The sequence below is a fragment of the Saimiri boliviensis genome, chromosome 2, assembly GCF_048565385.1.
Source record: "Saimiri boliviensis isolate mSaiBol1 chromosome 2, mSaiBol1.pri, whole genome shotgun sequence".
Taxonomy (NCBI): Eukaryota; Metazoa; Chordata; class Mammalia; order Primates; family Cebidae; genus Saimiri; species Saimiri boliviensis.
In genome coordinates this window covers 107,862,463-107,883,190 of record NC_133450.1, presented here as the reverse complement: position 1 = coordinate 107,883,190, position 20,728 = coordinate 107,862,463, and the positions used below count along the sequence as shown (strand labels likewise).

The window sequence follows — 20,728 nt, the reverse complement described above, 5'->3', positions numbered from 1 at the left end:
GGTTATGCTTAAAACATTAACCCACATTTTGAATTAAATATTCATATCTCATCATTTACAATCCTTCTAAAATCTCAAGTTTCTTAGTCTTCCTAATTTTCATTCAACCTATATTCCACCTTTATACACACAACTGACATGAGTTCATGAAAAATATATGACTGGATATCTTGCATTCTATTATCTTCTTATATTTAATTGGAATATTCTCTTAGTGTCCACTTAATTTTCTTGCTGAAATAACTGTTGTCTTTAGTCAGTTGTGTTTTTTTAAAATTTACTCCAGGAAGTATTCAGAGTTTCCAGTGGGCAATTCTGAGTCTTTACATTCTGTTTTCTTTTTTTGTGTCCCTGCCTTCTCCCTTGCCTCTAGAGTCTATTTCTTCCCATTATTTATTGTTGCATGTTCTCCTAAGCACTGCACACAAATATTATATCTTTTCTTCTTCTTCCCCCACTCTCCTTTTTTCCCCAATCCTTCTAGGTGGAAATGTTTTCCGTTTTTCCTACAAGAAACAAAACCATTTTGAAAAGAAAGACCTAACTACTCAAAAATTGACTGGCATAATGAGCTCTCAGGTTACAAACCCTATATTTTTAAATCCAGAACACAAATTCCCTGAAAGAAGTAACCAGGTTTAATTTTTGTACTTTGTAGCTAATTTATATACTAGGTGTTCACTCAGTAGTTTGAACCTAGATCTGTTTCATTTAACATGCTGCCTTCAGGGAAGAAAAGAAGAAAATGGAGAAATGATGTAAAAAAAATTAAGGAACTTAGGGATTGATAAAATATTAAAGGGTGGAGAAGCATCTAAGAGAATCAATGATTTTAAGGCCTGATCACTGGAAGCAAGGTATCTTCAATGAATAGGGATAAAGTATGTAGGGATGGAGAATTACGAATGTGTGTTAGAGCTATTGAAACTGATTTTACATGTAAAACATCTAGGAGGATTTTGCAGGATAAAGCCTGGGCTTGGGACATAGACTGTAGGAATGGATATGAGTGAAAGTACATTGTATAAATGTTTTAAGTACTGAATTTTATTAACTTTTAAAATCACTGTGTTATGTATACATATAAACACAGTTTCCTCAGAGAACTCTGGGAAGGACAAGCCTCTATTGTTTTGTATACATGAGTCATTTGTGAAACCATCAAAATAATCACTAAGCGACTATTGAAGGTATTTAGTCATCCTCTATTAGAAATTAGAATATTTTAATATATCACAATTATTTATACTTAGATCCCTTTTTAGAGTTCATAAAAGAGTAATTATGATAAAACAGTAGAAGGAAAGCATGCAGAGTGACAGCGTTCATGTTTAAAGTATATTAATCACATTCAAAGTTTCATTATTTAATAATTTGCACAATAATGTACATTGCTATGCTATGCTCCTACTCTTTTCTCTCTAGTTCAAATGATCACCACGTCATTCATCAAACAAAATATTTTCATAATCTATTTCACTATTATTTTATAATACCTGTACCTCTGAATATTGAAGAAATCAATACACATATCTGTGGAAAAAGGGACAATTGTTATGATGTTGATATTAATATTATAAAGCCATTTTCAGATTTATTGTAAAATTTTGCTTAAAATGTTCTTGGGATAAATTGAGACCATAATCCTACCTGATAAAACTGTATCTATACATTTAAACATTTAAGAAATCAAATTTTAACATGGATTTGTTTAAATGTCAGTTATTTGGCTACCTTTTTTAGAAATCGTTTCTTCTTTATTCATGTATAATGTTTTGAGAACACTGATAATTCACCCACATTTATATAAAACATGCAGTGGGGCGGGGAACACTAAATGAATATGTTCTAGATATGGAAACTCTATTGGAAATAATTTTTTACCTTATTTTTTGTAATCTCTTTTTCAATCCCATCATCCATTTCTGATAACTCTAACTCCTAAACATCTACTATACATCTACTATATATTTGGAATTCTTTCATATTTCAATCTACTATCTTCTCTCATCTGGTTAATCTAACACTGTGGGCTCTATTTCTTTTTACCATGTGTTAATTCAATATTTTTCAAAAAAAATGAATTATTTTATTTTCAAATTAAACTTTAAAAAACCTTTATTAGGGTAATTTTAGGTCCACAGCAAAATTGAGAAGATACAGAGGCTTCCCATACACTTCTGCTCCTATACATTCATAATCTCTCCGATTAATACCCTCCTCTAGAATGGTACATTAGCTACGACTGATTAAACTGCCTTGATGCACATTCTCACCCAAAGTCCATAGTTTAGATGTGGGTTAATATCTGTGTTGAACATTCTAGAGTCTGGTCAAATTTATAAAGACACGTATTCACCATTACAATATCATACAGAGTAGTTTCATTGCTCTAATATTCCTCCCTGCTGTGACTATTCATTCCTTTCTCCCTACCTCCTAATACCTGGCAACCACTGATCTTTTTACTGTTCTTACCTTTGCTTTTGTAGGAATTTCATATAGTTTTCATCTTACATTATGCAGCCTTTTTAGATTCCCTTATTTTACTAAGATTCATTTACATTTCCTCCATGTCACTTCATGGCTTTGTAGAACTCATTTATGTTTAACACTGACTAATATTCCATTCTCTGGATGTAACAAGTTTATTTACCCATTCACCCACGAAAGGACATCTTGGTTGCTTTTGAGTTTTGCTAATTATGAATAAAGGTACAGATTTTTGTGTGGACATAACTTTTGTGTGCAGATTTTTGTGTGGACATAAATTTTCAACTCTTTTGGATAAATATCGAACATGATTGCTGGATCGTATGATAAGAATATATTTAGTTTCGTAAGTGACTGCCAAACTGTCTCGAAAAGTGAATGTACCATTTTGACTCCCCGCTAGCAGTGAATCAGAGTTCCTATTGCTCCATATCCTAGTCAGCACTTGGTGTTGTCCAGTGTTCTGAATTTTGGTCATTCTAGTAAGTCAGCAGTGGTATTTCATTGTTTTAATTTGTATTTCCCCAATGACATAGGATGTAAAATGTGTCATCATATGCTCATTTGCCATATGTATATTTTCTTTAGTGATGTATCTGTTAAAGTTTTTGGCCCATTTTGATTTTCTTCAACATGCAAATTATATCATGTCACAGTCAAGCCCTTCTCCCGTCTTCATTCCTACACTCTAAGCTAAAATACCTTCAGTGGATACCTACTGCTTTTAGAATAAAACCTCAAACCCTTTACGTGACATTGGTAAGGCCTTGAGTAAACTGGTTTTCAGTTTACCTCACAAACCTTGTCTAGGCTCTTTGCGCTGTTACTCTGCTAATCTTTCACTCCTTCAACGGTGTCAGGTTGCTTTTGCCAGTAACATCTCTACAAACACATTTCTTTCAGTCATACACAATAGGTGAACAGATGGGTGCAGCTATGCTCCAATAAAATTCATTTATGAAAATAGGTGGTGGCCTACATTTGGCTTGGGGGCTATAGTTTATTCATCCCTGTGTAAACTATATGAGAACAAAGGTTTTCATTTTGTGGTTTCTACATACAATCTCTGACACCACATCTAGTGCACAACAAAATAATGGGGATTGTTTTATTGAGTAGGTCTTGTGATCATGACATTTTAAGTGCTAACTAGCGTTATATGTGCTTAATGATATCACTGTAATAAAATTGAGTGCTTATCAAAGAGTTTGGGGAATTTACCTACATTAATATAACTAGTTTTGGGGAGAGTTTGAGGAATACAGAATGGATGGCAATATATTCACCAGATGCAAATAAAACTTTGACTTCATTTTATTTTTTATATTTGATCTAATAATCATCTTTGTGACCTTATATTCCAAAACAGTTAACTTCCTAGGTAAAAGTGAAGTACCAGAGATTGCCTTTCTCTTCCCTTCAATGGCCTTGAGTCTGAAGGGTCACAGGATTGAAACTCTGTCTTTTCTTGGGCCTCTGTGCAGCTCACCTGTCATTTTGGTTTCAGCATGCCTTGCTGGCATCAGCTAAAGATGTCTACAGGGGGTGCATTTGAATGTTGCCTTCTTAAGGTTGTGCAGAATCTAGCAGGCTTTCCAACTGGCATAGCTCTATCTGAATTATGATGCTGTTCATTTCTTTCTGGCTGAAATTTTGAACCACCTGAGCCCTTTACACACACCACGGTGAGTTTTAAAATCCACCAGCTTGAATTACAAGATATGTTTTGTCTCCCTCTACAAAGTATTTTTGAATTCTGTAGACCTTTCATGTTGCTTGGGGCCAAGGATGATCTTGAAGAGTTGAACTCCTTTGGCCAGAGCACAACATTACACCAGTCTCCTGATGTGACCTCCCATGTGGCACATAGCTCCTTGGGGAGTCAGAGACTGAAGCTGGAAATGGTTTGTGACTGTTAATGTGATGTGTAACCTTACTTGAGCTAAGGGATGGCTAGATAGCTGATAAAAGTTTATTTCTATATGTGTCTATGAGAGTGTTTCTTGAAGAGATTAGCACTGAGTAAGTAGACTGAATAAATAGGTTCTACTGTCACCTATGTGGGCACATATCTAATCCACTGAGGGTATGAATAGGACAAAAAGACAGGGGAAGGGCAAATTCTCTCTCTCTCTTTTCTTGAGCTGGGACATTTATTTTCTCCTTTTATTGACTTTGGAGCTCCTGGTTCTTGGATCTTCACACCATTGGCCCTACTTGTTCTCAGGCTTTTGGATTTTGATCTACACTGGCTTTCCTGGTTCTCCAGCTTCTAGAAGGCAGATGGTGAAACCCCTCAGCCTCCATAATCATGTGACACAATTCATGTGGGAAAGAGAGAGAAATACACACACACACACACACACACACACACACGTAGGTGAATATACATACACACATACAGGTACATATGTATATATACACATACAGGTGTGTATATATATGTATATACACATGTATATATGCATGTATGTATATGAATGTATATATGTGTGCATGTATATATGTATATACCTGTATGTATGTGTGTATGTATACATATTCCTATAATAAACCTCTCTGTCCCTCCCTCCAGATATCTATATTTATAAACTATTGGTTCTATTTCTCTGGAGAACCCTGACCAATACATGATTCGAAAGTTTCTTAGAACTCCAGGGTATTTCTCACTATTCCACTGAGGTCCAGGTCTGGGGAAGTGAAGCCATGGCAGACCTCCCTCTGGCTTGCACCTTTAATTTCTCAACCTTCTGTAGGGCTGAAACAGAGCACTCACTCTACAGGTGCATACCTTCTGGAGTGTGCTTTTCTTCATCATATCTTATTTCTTCCTGGAGGTAAAATGTCTACAGCTTAGCTTTGGAAGGAGTATCTTCCTACATGAAAGAAAAAATAATTAAGTTATAGCCTTCATGACCCGACTCTTGGTATGTAAGAAAAAAATGTACTGGACAGTTGTTAAAAACAGCAAGGAAAACTTTATTCAAGACTATTGCAATAAGGGAAAGACTGAACTCAATTTCGCAGAAACGAAACTCAAATGCTGTGATGAACTAATCAAAAAGTCCTGAAGCAAGTTATGGGAAAGTTGCTCAATACGATTAGGCCATCTAGGCCATCTGTGTTTGATGATTGTCACTTATAAAAGTTATATTCCTGCCTTTCGACAGAGGCTGGGAAACAGAGGATCCCTCTTTGTTGATGATTAGATTTCAAAGTGATGACTTCCATGTCTTTGAGAAAAATATTCCTGTGTTGTAGAAGATTTACATCTCAAAGTTCAGAAAAGGAATGTGCTATTGTAAGTTTTATAAAGTAAATACTCTAAGAGATACCAGGGTCCTATAGTCAGGAAGAGACCTGTCTAAAGTTTATTCAAGCTGAGGGCAGCATTCAAACTGTCTTGGTAAAGTAGGATCTTTGTAATTTAGAAATCTTTTTCTTCACAAAGCCTGCTTTTTAAAATTTTCTTTTGGTATACATTTGTTAGCATGGTCTTAAAACTGATCAAAATACCTTTGTTTTTCCTTGGTAGTACCTAATTTCTACTTTTTTACGGATAATAAAAAATAATTAAAATAATAAAACAACAATAAGAAAATAATTATTTAAAAATACATTGTAAATTATATTAATTATATTAAAAACTATTTTAAATAGATATATCACTGTCATAATAGATAAAGTCTCAAGAAACTACTTTATTACAAAGTTTTAAAAGTTTAGCTTCTTAAGTTAGACATCGTATGAATAGAACCTCGGATTTTTTTTCTCTATTGATCTATTAGTTTATCTATAAAGTGGAAATTATAGCATTTAGCTGGCAGAATTTCTGAGGCAGTAAAAAGAGATAATGCAGGCAATTGCTTAGCAGAATATACTTTCTAGTAGGCATTTAGATATGCTAGTAATTATTATTACCATTATTACTGTTGTAAAAACTTTGTTTTGCTTTTAGAAATTGGCTAGTGATACTGCCTCGTCTAATATTCCATCTAAGTAAGAGTTAAGTGATAGTCTGCTAGTTATCTGTTCTAATGAGTGAATGAGAAAAAATATATTACAAAAGTAAAGTAAAATTTTCCTCCCTAAATCTCTTACTCCCCTCAAAAAAAGTAAAATGTAAGAAAATAAGTAATTCTTAAAGTCCTATTGTTTCCATGGGAAAATAGACTACTTTAATTAGTTTTGATGTCTAGGCAAGGCACATGTGTAGTCTTTTGATAAGGGCATAACAATCAGTTACTGTCAAGAGTCCAAATTCACAAAGTGCTTGTGTTTCATTATATCAAGTGGTCACCTGTCTTTTAAAAACAGCCACTAAATGTTTTAAAAAGATAAAGTGTTGACGTGGTAAGAAGAGAGTTGATGTGGAAATGAAGTAAATTTAAGTATTAAACCATACGAAATATATTTCTATTTTTCTATTTGTAGTCTAATCCATATATCAACCTCGGTCTCTGCATTCAAACATAAGAACAGATATGTATAATTACACTAAATATTTGAATAATCCATACAAGGGGAGAATTTTTTTTTTCTGTTCACCTTACCTTTATGCCATATCCTGTAATGTTGTATGAGTCCCTAGATATGTATGTATTCCCCAGAAAGCAGCAAAACTACACTCTTAATTTGGGGGAGGATGGCATATTTGGAAATACATAATTTTATAAAAGTGCAACCCAAATTAAGTCTTTTCTTACCTCTGAAGCAGCTGATATTAAAGAGACTAAAATTAGTTCAACAGTCTCCTTATATCTGTGGTTTTAAATACTTTTCCACAATTTCAGTTACCTAAGGTACCCTGCTGTCTGAAAATATTAAATAAAAATTTCCAGAAATAAATACTTCATGTTTCAAACTGCACCATTCTGAGTAGCATGATGAAATCATGTGCCACTCTGCTCCATTCTGCCTGGGATGTGAATCATCCCTTGCTTCACATATCCACATGCTGTGTACACTACTTGTCTGTTAGTAACTAAATAGTTGGTTATCAGATTAACTGTCCTGGCATTGTAGTGCTTGGACTCAAATAACCCTTATTTTACTTAATAATGGCCCCAAAACATAAGAGTAGTGATGCTGGCATATTTTTATAAATGGTCTATTTGATTATTAGTTATTGTTATTTATTGTGCCTATTTTATAATTAAACTTTATCGCAAGTATATATGTATACAAAGAAAACATAGTATATATAGTTCTTTCTGTACTACTTGAAGTTTCAAGCATCCACTGGGAGTCTTGGAATTTATCTCTAATAGGGAAGGAAGGACTACTGCAATCTCGCCGCATTAAATAACCTGGTCATATTAGGCCATGCAAATGAGACTTAGAAGGCAAGGATGCCATAGGATGTTACATAATGAATTTCAAAGTAAAACATAAATGATATTTAGAGATTAAACTTTCTTGGGTTATTTATATCTTAGATTCCTATATTTAGCAGTAGTAACTGAGAGCCAACAATATGAAAATGAACTGTGACGGTACAAACAAAAAATGTTTTCGAAATCTCTGCCAGAATGTTTTAATAATGTAGGGTGAAATTGCCTCGCTTCTCTTTGGGTTCATTTCAGAAGCAGTTAGTTTTTCTGATTGTTATTTTTGACTTGTAATTTTCAAAATAAACAGTAACTGAAGGAGAACTACTAGACAGACACAAATGTGAAAGTAAATCTTACTTTTGATATAAAATTAGAAAACATTACAAGTAAATTGAAATTGTATTTGTATAATAAAGTTAATGGCATCATCCATACTGATAACCAGAGAAAAGAGCATTTCAGTAAGATTATGAGCTATGGAATCTAGGATGTTGTTTGAATTAAATTAAGCATGTTAGTATGCAAACACATCTAGAAAGTGCCAAAGTGACTAATAATAATAAGGAAAAATAATTCAACACTAACAAGTGGTCCTGCTATGGTGGTTGAGTTGATTTGACACTAACAAGACAGAATTTCCCCCTCAAGTATTTTATCTTGATTAATATTGTTATTTTTTTTAAAATCTTCCTGTCTGGGGAAGCTAGGATTCCTTGTGAGAATGGCCATGAGGGGTTAAAGTGTTGATAGTTGAAATACTTTGAAATTATGTTTGAATACAAGACATTATTTCCTAGATATGAAAAACAGAAGATGATAATGCTGAAGACTGCCTATTGTAGTGGACTGATCCACCTAAAGGGGAAATTATTTGCTGTGATTATTTCAAATGGGAAATAATTGCTTGAACTAGCTTTAAATGTAAACCATTTATAAATAAGTAGTTCTAGCAAGATAATTGCCAATATTTAAACTATCACCTCATTTTAAAACATATTTATGTGAAGACCCCATTTCCAGGGTGATAAAGTAGAGTGAAGGGAAAAGACCTATTGTTTTTGTCTGTATAATATTTGCCAAGGTTTTAAAATTTGAGTTTTCTTCTTGAAAAATAACATGTAAAGTTTAAGTAAGTAAAAATAATTATATTGAGTCCAATTAAGAAAATAACCTATTTTAATCCATAGGTTTATTTTTTAAAGCTAACTTTACATTTTTGCTTACCTTTAGGAAATACAAGAGGTCATAAAGTGGTGAGTCAATTAATTTTTCAGTATCTCAAACTCAACCTTACTGAATTACCTTAAAAATTCACCTATTCTTACACATTTTATAAGGAAAATAATAATCAAATGGCTAACAAAATTATGTCAGAATTATTTTCAGAAAATTGCTTATATAATGTTATTAGCTGTTAGCTTCAGTGATAGAGAAAGCTGATGAGTTGAAAGTAGGAGAAGCTGCTGCCAGTGTGCAGGAAATCATAAAGCAGGAATCAAAATAAGCTACCAGTGATTTTTACTGCCTATAACAAAATGGTTGGTGCTTTCCAGAAGACCACTGGAACTGATTATGGGCTGCTGGTACTGTTATCATAGGAGACAACAGCTCCATGTGTGTTATTGCCCTGAAACTGTTCAGTGGGACAAGATGTGCAAAAGGAACACTGTGATTTAGATGGTCCTGACTCGGTGTCAACCCTCTGTGTATTTATCTCTCAGTTTTTCACATAAAATGTTTTAGGTAAAAAAATAATTTTAAATAGATAAAAGCATATATAATTTGCATATAGGTGAATATGTTTTGTATGGCTGTATAATATGTTTGTTTTAAGCTGTATTACAAAAATAAATACAGTCAAAAATTTAAAAGTATATAAAGCAAAACAGTTGCAGTAAATTCTGGTAATAATAGCAATGTTATCAGGGAAAGAATCTGTAAACAACTCCAAAGTATGACCTTCAGGATTCATAGTACAAGTCTCATTGAATCTGCTTCAAACTAGGAAAAGGCACTATTTCTTCATCTCAGTGAATTATTACTTACTAATTAAAAGAAATTTATGGTTCAAAATCACTTTAATATTACATCTAGTGTACTTTTTAATTTTAATTCTTTAATCATTAATGTGATTAATTAATCATATTAATAATTAAAGAATTAATTCTTTAATGATTAATGTGATTAATTCTTTAATCAATATGATTTAGAATTCTAAATAATAATTTTTAGGCCTCTAAAAAGATATAGGATCTCTAATTCTTTATTGTGGACATTTCCTGTGAATAAATGAAACTAATTGTCTATGAAATTAATAGGACATTCAATTGCTATAAATAGAGAAGAGAAGGGAGAGTATTAATTGTCACCTACATAGAGGTGCTTGCACAAACACCATTATCAAATTTTGTTAACATAGTCAATAAGTTTATAGAACATTTCTTCATATAATATTTCTCAAATATCTAGAGAGGTCTTACAATATTACAGGCGCTGTTTCAGGGACTTGGAGCATTTCAGTAGACAAAATCAAGAAGTCCCCTGCTATTGCAGAGCTTACACTGTAGCAGGGAGACAGTGAAATGACCACTATGGAAAATCCAAGAGACATTATAGCAGGTTTAAGAAATAAAGAGTACAGGGGCTGAAGGCAGGCAGGAGTGGGGGAACAAGGGAAGAGTAACAAGTTTGAAAGTAGAGGTTTGAGCAAAGGATTGAAGAAATTTATCACACGATATTTGGGAAACAGAGTGTTCCAGGTTGAGAAAAGTACTAAAGCCACATGCTCTTATGTGGGCAGCATGCTGGCCTATCCTTGGGACTGAGGACATCAGGAGGGTTGGAGCAAGAGTGAGCAAAGCCGGGGTTATGAAAGATGTGATCACAAGTTGCTGTATGGAATTTTCATTTGTTTTGATTAAAAGGGCTGTGTATTGCAGGGCTTTGTACAGAATGACATCAAGGGATGTATTTTAGCACATCATTCTGGATGCTGAATTGAGAGTCATTGAGGAGGGCATGGGTAGACAACATTCAGATAGATGGAGGTTATTGTAGTGAACCAATGGATTAATGAAGAGGCTGGGTCATGGTGGTAGAAGTGGCAGTGGTGAAAACCTAAAAAGATTCTGGACATATTTTGAAGGTGAAACCAAGAGGATTCCATAATAGATTGGATGTAGACTTGTGAACAAAAGAGAGGAGTCAAGGATGAGTCTAAGTTTTTGGTGTCAACAACTAAAACGATATTACTAGTAAGGCTGTGGATGCAGCAGTCTTGGGCCGAACAATCAGCAATTTTACATTGAATTGATTATTTTACATATTTTGTTGTATATGTTATTCAGGATGATCCTGTGAAATCTTGCCTCTATTTCACAGATAAGAAAATTGGAGCTCTCTAATAGTGCTCAGGCTTTATAAGTATGATGGCAAAATTACTAACATTTTAGTTCAACACTGGGATTAATAGAGTCAAGAGAGCCATGCTCACCGCATTATCTCGTGTAACCATTTATTTCCTAAGATAATAAAAATCTACCCTTTTCCTCCTTGTGAATGTACTGCTATGCTACCCTATTGCTGTAAAATGCCATCTAGTGTGTGAGTCATTATCAGAGAACAGACCGCTAATCTAGTGTTCCCCATCTTTAGTCGTTAAAACATCAGACACTTGTTTTCACAAACCCTCTTTCTTCATTCACTATCATGGCACTGTTATTATGATTATCCATTTCTGTTACCGTTGCAATATTCCTGGATTGATTTACTAATAGCTTAAGTTCTAATTTGCTCATCTGCAGCAAAAATACATTTTATACTAATTGCATTTACTGGACCATGGGTTACTGAAATATTTAGACTTACTGCTAGTAAATGCAAAAATATGCTTACTGATAGAATATAAAAATAAGTAATTGGTAAACCAATGAAGTTGTACATTATCTGGCATCATTGATCTTATAAAAGTTTAATGGAGGCTAGAAGAAATACATCATTACCTTTATAAGGAACTAAATAAAATGATAGGCAGGTTTATTTAGAAAACTAATATTTGAATATACTGATAGTCATTTTGTTCACTGATAACTTTTAAATTTATTATAGCAAAGATTAATATTTTTTCTGGGTTGATTGATTTTATAACCAAAACTCATCATATTTGAAAACACATAGATGTAGTTTTCTATTCATTTACTTTTCCCATCCCTTTATGCATCCACTTTAAGCATATTTATCGGCATTATTATAATCTCTATCAAAATAGAGATTCCACTTATTTACTCATTTACTTTTGTTGCTAATAAACTTTAAATTCATAAAATTATACTGTTGGTGTCATTATTTTTATATGTTTATTTGTTAAGATAAAAATTGTTAACTTATTGAGTTCTCAAAGCTATTTTATCATACTCTTTTTAACATTACACCTGTCTTTACCTCCTCCTGAGATTTTTTGGGGGGTATAACATCATGCAAGTAGGCAAATAAAGATAATATATGTGGCAAGAAAAAATATTTTCATAAGGTTCTTAAATTGTGTTGATAAATTGTGTTAAGATAACAATTTGGTGTTAAGTAATAGTAGAAAATAACATTTGATAATAAGTAGTGATTACAACCCCTTACTCATGATATGCAGCATATTTTTATACATTAAAAAATTGGAACAATATGATGGTTTAAATACAACTGTCCTCACTTTAGAGTTCAGTTAGTGGAGGATACAAGCAAGGCAGTGTCACATAGTAGGAATTGGCAGAAGGGGGATTTTACTGAAGTCTCTCTGATTCTGAGGTTGGCAGTCTTTTATAACACACCTCCCTGATCTTTCAGGATGAAACAAGTAGTGTTACTAAGACTTCTAAGCAGGTGGAAGGCAGGTCAAGATATGCAGAATTCATACTTTAGGCAACAGTGAGCCCTTGAAATATATGAATAAGGAAGTAATAAGGTAATTGTAGCATCATAGGTGGATAGAATTGGTGGTAGGGCAGAAAGGAACAAAATAGCTGATTTTTACTCCACGCTAGTTACAAGTTGATAATTATGTTACATACAGGGTTGGTAATACAAGTAAAGAGGAAGAATAGATTAAAAGATATTTTTAAAGAAATAAGATTAGATTATGGGTTGAATGTACGTAAAAGAACACAGAGGTTTTATGTATCATAAATGTTCTGATTTCTGTTTTTGAATGTTACCATTCAGATGACTGAACTTAAGAAAAACCGCTTATTCTGTTCTGTCTACTTCAGAGGGCTTCTTGCAACAATTGTGGTGCATAAGGTATATAAAAGTGCTTTATAAACAGTTAAAGCCTCAATAAATATAATGTGGCTTTGTACTGACTTTAAAAAATTACTCAAAGATAGTATTCAAAATGATACTGCCACCTCTACAGCAATTCTGAGGGATCAGTATTATTCAGGTAGATGACACTTTGATGAAGCTTCAAATTAAAGTAAAACAAAAGAAAATAGAATAAAAATATGTTGTCAGTGTTTTTACTCTTACATAAAGCAGATGTGAAAAGTAAATTGTCTATAGAAAGCCTAAAATATAGTAAATACAAGAGAAGAGCACCACAGAATTAAAAAGAGCAGAATTAAGTTTCTATATAAAATCTAAATATTTTGTCAAAGACAAATAATCACTACTTAATACAGTGTTTTAATTAGGTCAGAAATGATAGTATCTTTTCAACATAAACCAGCCTGTAGCCAAAGATGTTTCAGGAAAATTCTTAAGTGTGAAGAACAGTTTTGGGACTTTGAAATAGCCACATTCATTGATTTTCATGGGTGAAACAATTCCTAATTTAATCCAACCCAAAGTTGTTTTCAAGGTGTGTGCAGATTGGTTAGATGGATGAGGAATCTGAGATGTAGGCCAGGCTTGAAGTTAAGACACTAGAACTTTGGAAAAAAACTTACTGTAAATAAAGAGTTTAGGCCACACTCAGGAGCAAGCCTGAACGGATGGAAGCAGCATGATTTCACAAGTAATTTAAGCATTGTTCCTTGTCATTTTCTAGTGAGCCCATCCTTGAAGAGTCTATGTAACAACAGAAGAGTGGGGTGCAAAATAAAGAACAGAATGGAATGGGAGCAGCAGTACCACTGTAGAAAAACCCACTGAAAGAGCTGCTGACAAATGAATGAAAATACTCAGTTATCCAAAAAGGACTTTGTCAAGGGCAGTGATGTAGAGAGAGAATAATGAGGTACAAAACAAGGGAATGGCTTGTCTTCATCCATTCAGGTTACTGTCAGCAAAAACCATAGGCTGGGTCACTTGTAAATAACAGAAATTAATTTCTCACAGTTCTGAAGGCTGGGAAATGTAAGATCAAGGCACCAGCAGATTTGGTGTTAGAGGCTCACTCTCTGGCTCTCTGATTCACAGATTGTGTCTCCTAGCTTCATTCTTCATCCTTGCATAAGCAAGGCAGCTTTCTGGGGACTCTTTTAAAAGGGCACAAAGTACACTAACAAGACCTACACCTTCATGACCTAACCATTCCCCCAGACTACCTCCTAATACCATCACCTTGGTAATTATGTTTCGACATAATAATTTTTGGATGATATAAAAATTTGGACCATGGCAGGGCTGGTGGAACACAGAAATGAACAATAGAAACAAGATGAGAGAAAAGGTTAGGGATGAGGTAGATCATGTGCCTCTTTTACCCTGGCCCTCTGGAAATACCTCAGAAGAGTAATAAGGAAACAAGTGTGGTTAAGACTAGGTTATCTACAAAAATAGTGAATGATTGCTGAATCCATTTACTAGGTAGTATTACTCTAAATAGAACACATCTGTGCTCTGTGGCTGGTGTGGGCATAAATGATAGTTTAAAAAGTTGAGATTTATATATGCGTTATATTACAATGCCATTTTCTGACATATAGCATTTTATGTCAAAAACAAAATCTGAGTAAAATTAAATATGTAGATGTTACTGTTTCTGTTACAGTTTTTGTTCTCTTTAGGTAGTGCTTATATATGCCATAAAATTTCAGAGAAGGAAAATTAATCCATTTAATTGTCGTGTTATTTTAAAAGTTTTGCTGTATGTCTGCTTATGTCCCACTTTCTTTCCAGGTATAATTTTTGGGGAGCCTTTTCTCGACTGTCCTTGGTCAATCATTCCAGAGCTATGTCACACTTATTAACCTTTTCAATCACTTTTTAAATGGCCCTTTTTACTGCATGTTATCCTGTTATATTAATTTTACTTTGTGTTATTTATTTCAATTTGCTATTCTACTTGCTTTCTATTTTGTTAGTTTTTCATTCATTTTAGTGTATTCATAATGCTATTTGTATTAAGTACATACACTAAAGCATTCTATAAACTTTGACATGTCATTTTCATTGGCACTTAATTCTACATAATACACCACCTTTGTCATATTTTCTTCCTTGATATAAAATATTTAGTGTTATTATTTATAAAAGTTATTATTAGCTCCCATTCTTCTGCTATTATTAACATTACCTCAATTTATTTATTATTTTGTACTTTTGTTATAATGAACCTAGGTGAATATATATTTTTCACTAGGACAAGTTTTTTATGTTTCTTGAATCTAAAAAAGAGTCTTTTATTCACTTCAGAAAATATCCTCAATTATTATATCCTCAAATATTGCCTTTTACCCAAATATTTCTTAATTTTCTTCTTGAAATTATAATTAGACATTTTTGGGCTTCTCTCTCATATATCCCTCTCCTTTCTCTCTGTTGCATTTGGTGTCATTTTTTTTTGTTTTATCTTTTAGTAATTAACTTTCTCTTCATTTAGGTCCACTTTCAGATTAATATTTTCTATTCAGAAGTTATAGTTTAATCATATCTGGTCATTTTGATAGTATTTTTTAATTGATGCTTTTTGAAAAAAATGTTCCTCTTTTAAAAAAATAATTTACATACTAGTCATTGTATGTCTTCTGATAACACCAATATCTAAAGCATATTAAGATTGAACTGTAGTTTGCTTTTTGGCTTGTTTTTATTTTTATACCATTTATAGATTCAGCTTTTCCATTCACTCATTGGCTGGCCAAGGCCACTAATTCCAGGAGAGCAGGCCATTGTAATTCAAGTCAGAACCAAGGATCTTCTAGACAAATTTTCTATGTTTGTCTGAAGTTAAAAATTTTTTTTACACCCCTCCCCAAGAAGTTTAAAATTTTTACATTTAAAAAATCTTTACCCTAGAGGGGTTCAAAGATGTGTCTCATTCTCTTTACATGGGCATTAAAGCCAGAACTTTAATCTACCATGTATTGATAGATGCCTCAAGCTATCCTGTGGAGACAGTAATCACTTCCCTGGATTCAGTTAATTACTGGCTCTGTTCATTTTCTTGCTGTTGTAATGAATTAACTTGCAGTTTGGCAGGTTAGAAGTCTGACCTGGACCTCATTAGGCGAAAATTGAGGATTTCCTGTCTGAATTCTCTGGAGCAGAATCCATCTTCTTCCCATTTTCGTTCTCGAAGCCACTAGCAATCCTTGACTTGTGATTCCCTTTCACCTTTAAGGCCAGTGGCACTGCTTTCTCTGACCCTTTTTTTGTTTTCACATCTCCCTCTACTCACAGCTAAGACAGGATCTTTGCATTTAGTGATTTCTGCTATCAATTTGGCTCACCTGGATAATCCAGCATAATGTCCACATCTCAAGGTCCATAACCTTAGTTACACCTATAAAATCCCCTTTGTGCAGGTTCCAGGGATTATGGCATGACTATCTTTGGGAACCATCATTTCATTTACCACAGTATCATGGAGACTTCTTTTATTTTGTAAAAGCTTATTCATAAACTTAAAAAAATATTTAACTAGAATTTTATATTTTTACTAAATGCGAGATAATATGCTACCTTTTGGCAAAATGGCAAAAAAGAAAAGCTATTAGGTCCTCTTCAAGGCTCCATGTCCTCATTCACCACCTACAATACACCCTCTGATAGATAAACTGTATCAAGCAAATATTAGAGCAATACTTTTAGTACTAAGTATTCTAATCTCACCAACAGCTCTAAACTATGAGGGACTTCTCTATGATATTCTAATGAAAACCTAAGTCATAATAATTTAAAGGATTTCACTAATTCTATCTCCCTATAAATCTTAGCAATCCGGAGAAGCTGGACAATATTTGGTGATGGTATAAAACACTCTCTAGGAATTTCTTTAATGTTGCAGAAAAGTCTTCTGCAATCTGTTTTGTCTAAATATTTTCACTGTAATCTAACTGGCATCGGACACAAAGGGATACAGCTGATGTTGAGGTGTGTTTTTAATCATTTATACAGACATGTACCATGTTTATCATACCAAAACTGAAAATATGCTTCTAGAGAGTAATCTAAATAATGTGGTTCAAGGGAGAAACTCCATTAGTTTCTGACCAATCCAGGAATCAAGGTACTTAGGAAAGTGATGATAGATTGAAAATTACTATGAGACTGAACACAATTCTTAATAATAAATTCTCCATAAAACCTAGAAGAGAAAAATATGGAAGTAAAGTATTTAGTGTCACAAAGGTAATTTTAAAATTGGACAGTTGGAAGTTTGGTCCCTTGGGTGTTCTGAATTATAATGATGTAGACAAATGTCATTATGTGTTAGAGATCAAATATATTTAAACAAATGTATTATTAGTGACTTAAAAAATACTAGCTATAGACATTTGGGATAATAAAAATTTAGAAAAATAAAAACTATTAATTTTGAAAGTATTGAGAATAATGGAAATTTATTAAAGAGTTTATATCATAATAGGAGGAAAAGAAAAGGTGGTATGACTTTGAAACAAGAAAATTATTGATGAGGCAGGAAAAATAATGAAATAGAAGAGCAGCCAACAGGTCCCAGGCTCAATGTGAAATCTAGATATTGTAAATTGTTTCAGTCTGATGTATATATATCTAGCACAAGAGATTCTCGTAATAAAAGTATATAAGAAATCTTAAGTGTAAACTGTCAAATAATCTGCTAGGAGTCAATTAAAATCGGTTAAATAATTACTTTGAAAATATTCTTATTTCCATATAATTTTTATCATTGAAGCTTATATCCAGTGTGAATATTTATGTGCTAAACTAGATATGCTCTCTTTAAAAGAATGCAGAAATAGTATTATTTCTGCTTTGTGCTTTACTAGAGTTTCTTTTCTTTTCCTTTTGACCTTTCTTTTATCAAAAAGACTGAAGTACTAGCTATTGATTGTGTGACTATAATTGATCTGGCAGTAAAAAGTGGAATTTTTCCAGTTGAAGCAGTGGTTAGAATTGGCTTAGCAGTAGAACTCATAAAAGGGTCAATAAAATACAGAGAATAACACAATAACTGCTCATAGAAAAGACTGTAATTCAATTACAGCAGTCAGTTCTACCACTTTAATTAATCTAGTCAGCATTCTGCAAGGAGACTGAAGTTTCTATTTTAGTTTGGCTATTCAGAAACTGATGCAGAGTTCTAGGAATAAAAGTCATTTTTCTGCAGGGATTTTGAATCTAGTCACGTATTTACTATGTATTTCTTTTTAATTCATTTTCTTGTTAAATCAATGTTTTTAAAAATAGTAAGTTATGTGTTTACTTCAAGATGTTAGTAGTTACAAAATTGTGACAAGCTGTACATTGTTCAAGATGTGCGATTTATGAAGTTCTTAGTAGATATTGGCAAAGTATTATGATATTTATACACTGTATTTAACTCTTGTCCCCGATATCTTTCTGTCATATTTACACTTGTAAGACATGTTTTCTGTATTTTTGTGTTTATTTCATGTTAGTGACAATTTATATGTCTTCAATTTTAATGCAATTTTTATTCTTCCTCTTCTCTCCATTGTTTCTTTTCTTTCTTTAATACTTATCTGTTCTAATTTTCTGATTTATCTAATGTTTTATTATCTAATGTTCAACTACCTTCTCAAAGTTCTTATACAGTTTCAATTAGTTTCTTTTACTTCTTAAAATGTTCCATTCTTTGATAAGTTAGTTCTCAATATGTGTGAAATTATTTGATTGAAATAAATGCTTATTGAAAGTTACATTTCTTATAAAATCCCTTATGTAACATTAATTTATATTTTATCAAAAAAGTATATATTTGAAGATATGCTAGTGTTAAATAACTTACAATGAAAGATAGCAATCATCTGTCCCACATAACCATTACCTATGATTCCTGTTATACAAAGGAAATCATGTTAGCATTTTCAGCTTTTAAAAAATTTACCTAAATATATTATAATACCTTTGTTACACTGCTGTTTTTGATTCATATATATCAGATAAATTTTAATTTCCTTTTATATAGTTGAAAACCATAGCTCTCTTACATTGTTAGCTAGTGTCAATTTTCCCTCAATTCTCACAACACTTTTGCCGTAATTGTTGCAATTCATGGCCAATAAGCTATTCTAATGTGTTGGTACTCAAACTGCTGAGTTTGTGACAGAATAAAGAATCCTGAAAGAAAGAAAATCAATGTACTCTTTCTTCCTAGAAAAAATGAAATGTATGAAGAAAGAATACCAGTGGAACGAAAGGTGTGCTTATCATACTGCTTTATTCTGGTTCAAGGTATGTGTTTCTTTGACTCATAGTAATGGACAGTTTGTGCACTGGCAGCCAGTCCAGATACTACATTTGGAAAAACAAAGTTAATATTCTATAATTCGACTTCCTTTCCTATCTAGAATTTTTTTCTCCTTGAATTAGGCTTTTATTTGTTCTTTTTCTCATTTGGTCAGGTTGTTAATGTTTTCAAGAGGTCCAAAACTTCTGTCAGTTTTTTTCCAAACATCAATACATCCCCCCACAAAGACCAATAATCAAAAACAATTAAGATTGTTTTTTCAGTAGTCTTTCTTTACACATCTCTCACCTCTGTCTTCTATGTGGTTGGAAGCCCTCTTGGGCTACCTTAAGTCTTCATCATAGTATTTTCCTCATTCCTTTTCACCTGTTGAATTTCCAGCACCCTGAATCCTCTATCTTCCTGTTTTTTCATTAATTCTCACATTGTTCTGAATGGCAAAAACTCTTTACAGATTTACCTCTTTACAGATACAGAATTCTAGGATAAAATAATATTCCTTCAGAATTTCAAAGGGTAATTTCCACTGTCTTCTAGGATACAGTACACTGTTGAGCTATGTTAAATAATATTATGACCACTGTGTGTGTCTCTGCAAGTGTTTAAACTTATCTTTGAAGGTATTTACCACTTGAGGTCTCTCATAGGATCTACTGTCATCATCTTCTTTGCTGTCTGTTCTTCCCTTCTATGATGGAGGCATTTCCCTTCCATATGTCTGTAATTACTGATGCGGCATTTATACTTAAAAGTATAGAATTAAATATGAATTAGAATCGATGTCATGGGCCGAATTTATTAAGTAAATGGTTTCACTCTAAGGTAATCAGGAGACAACCAGCTTTTCCAGTGAGATAATCTCACGGATCAGCATTCTGTGATAATGTCTGTTTAGCTATTTATGTGGTTTGGCTTTCTGTTTCTACCCAAATCTCATCTCAAATTGTAATCCCTGAAATCCCCACATTATCAAGGGAGATACCTGGAAGGAGAGGCTATTAGATCAAGGCAGTGGTTTTCCCCATGCTGTGCCCATGATAGCAAGTGAGTTCTCAAGAGATTTTGTGGTTTTATGTGTTTGACAGTTCCTCCTTTGCATTTTCGCTTCTGCTGCCATGTGAAGGAGGTCCCTTTGCATTTTGCCATGATTGTAAGTTTATTAAGGCCTCCCCAGCCATGCAGAACTGTGAGTCAGTTAATCCCTTCTCCTTTATAAATTACCCAGTCTCAGGTATCTCTTTGTATCAATGTGAAAATGGACTAACACAGCTGT

General features: G+C 33.1%; 1 long non-coding RNA gene across 7 annotated transcripts in view; it reads left to right on the top strand.

Moving 5' to 3' along the window:
* LOC141583633 (uncharacterized) overlaps positions 1-20,728 on the top strand; it is a 166,352-nt gene that overhangs the window by 110,634 nt on the left and 34,990 nt on the right. For all 7 annotated transcript variants that reach the window (XR_012516379.1, XR_012516383.1, XR_012516380.1 and 4 more), the window contains one exon: positions 19,363-19,439. This is a non-coding gene — a long non-coding RNA (uncharacterized LOC141583633). The remainder of the gene's footprint in view (positions 1-19,362; positions 19,440-20,728) is intronic.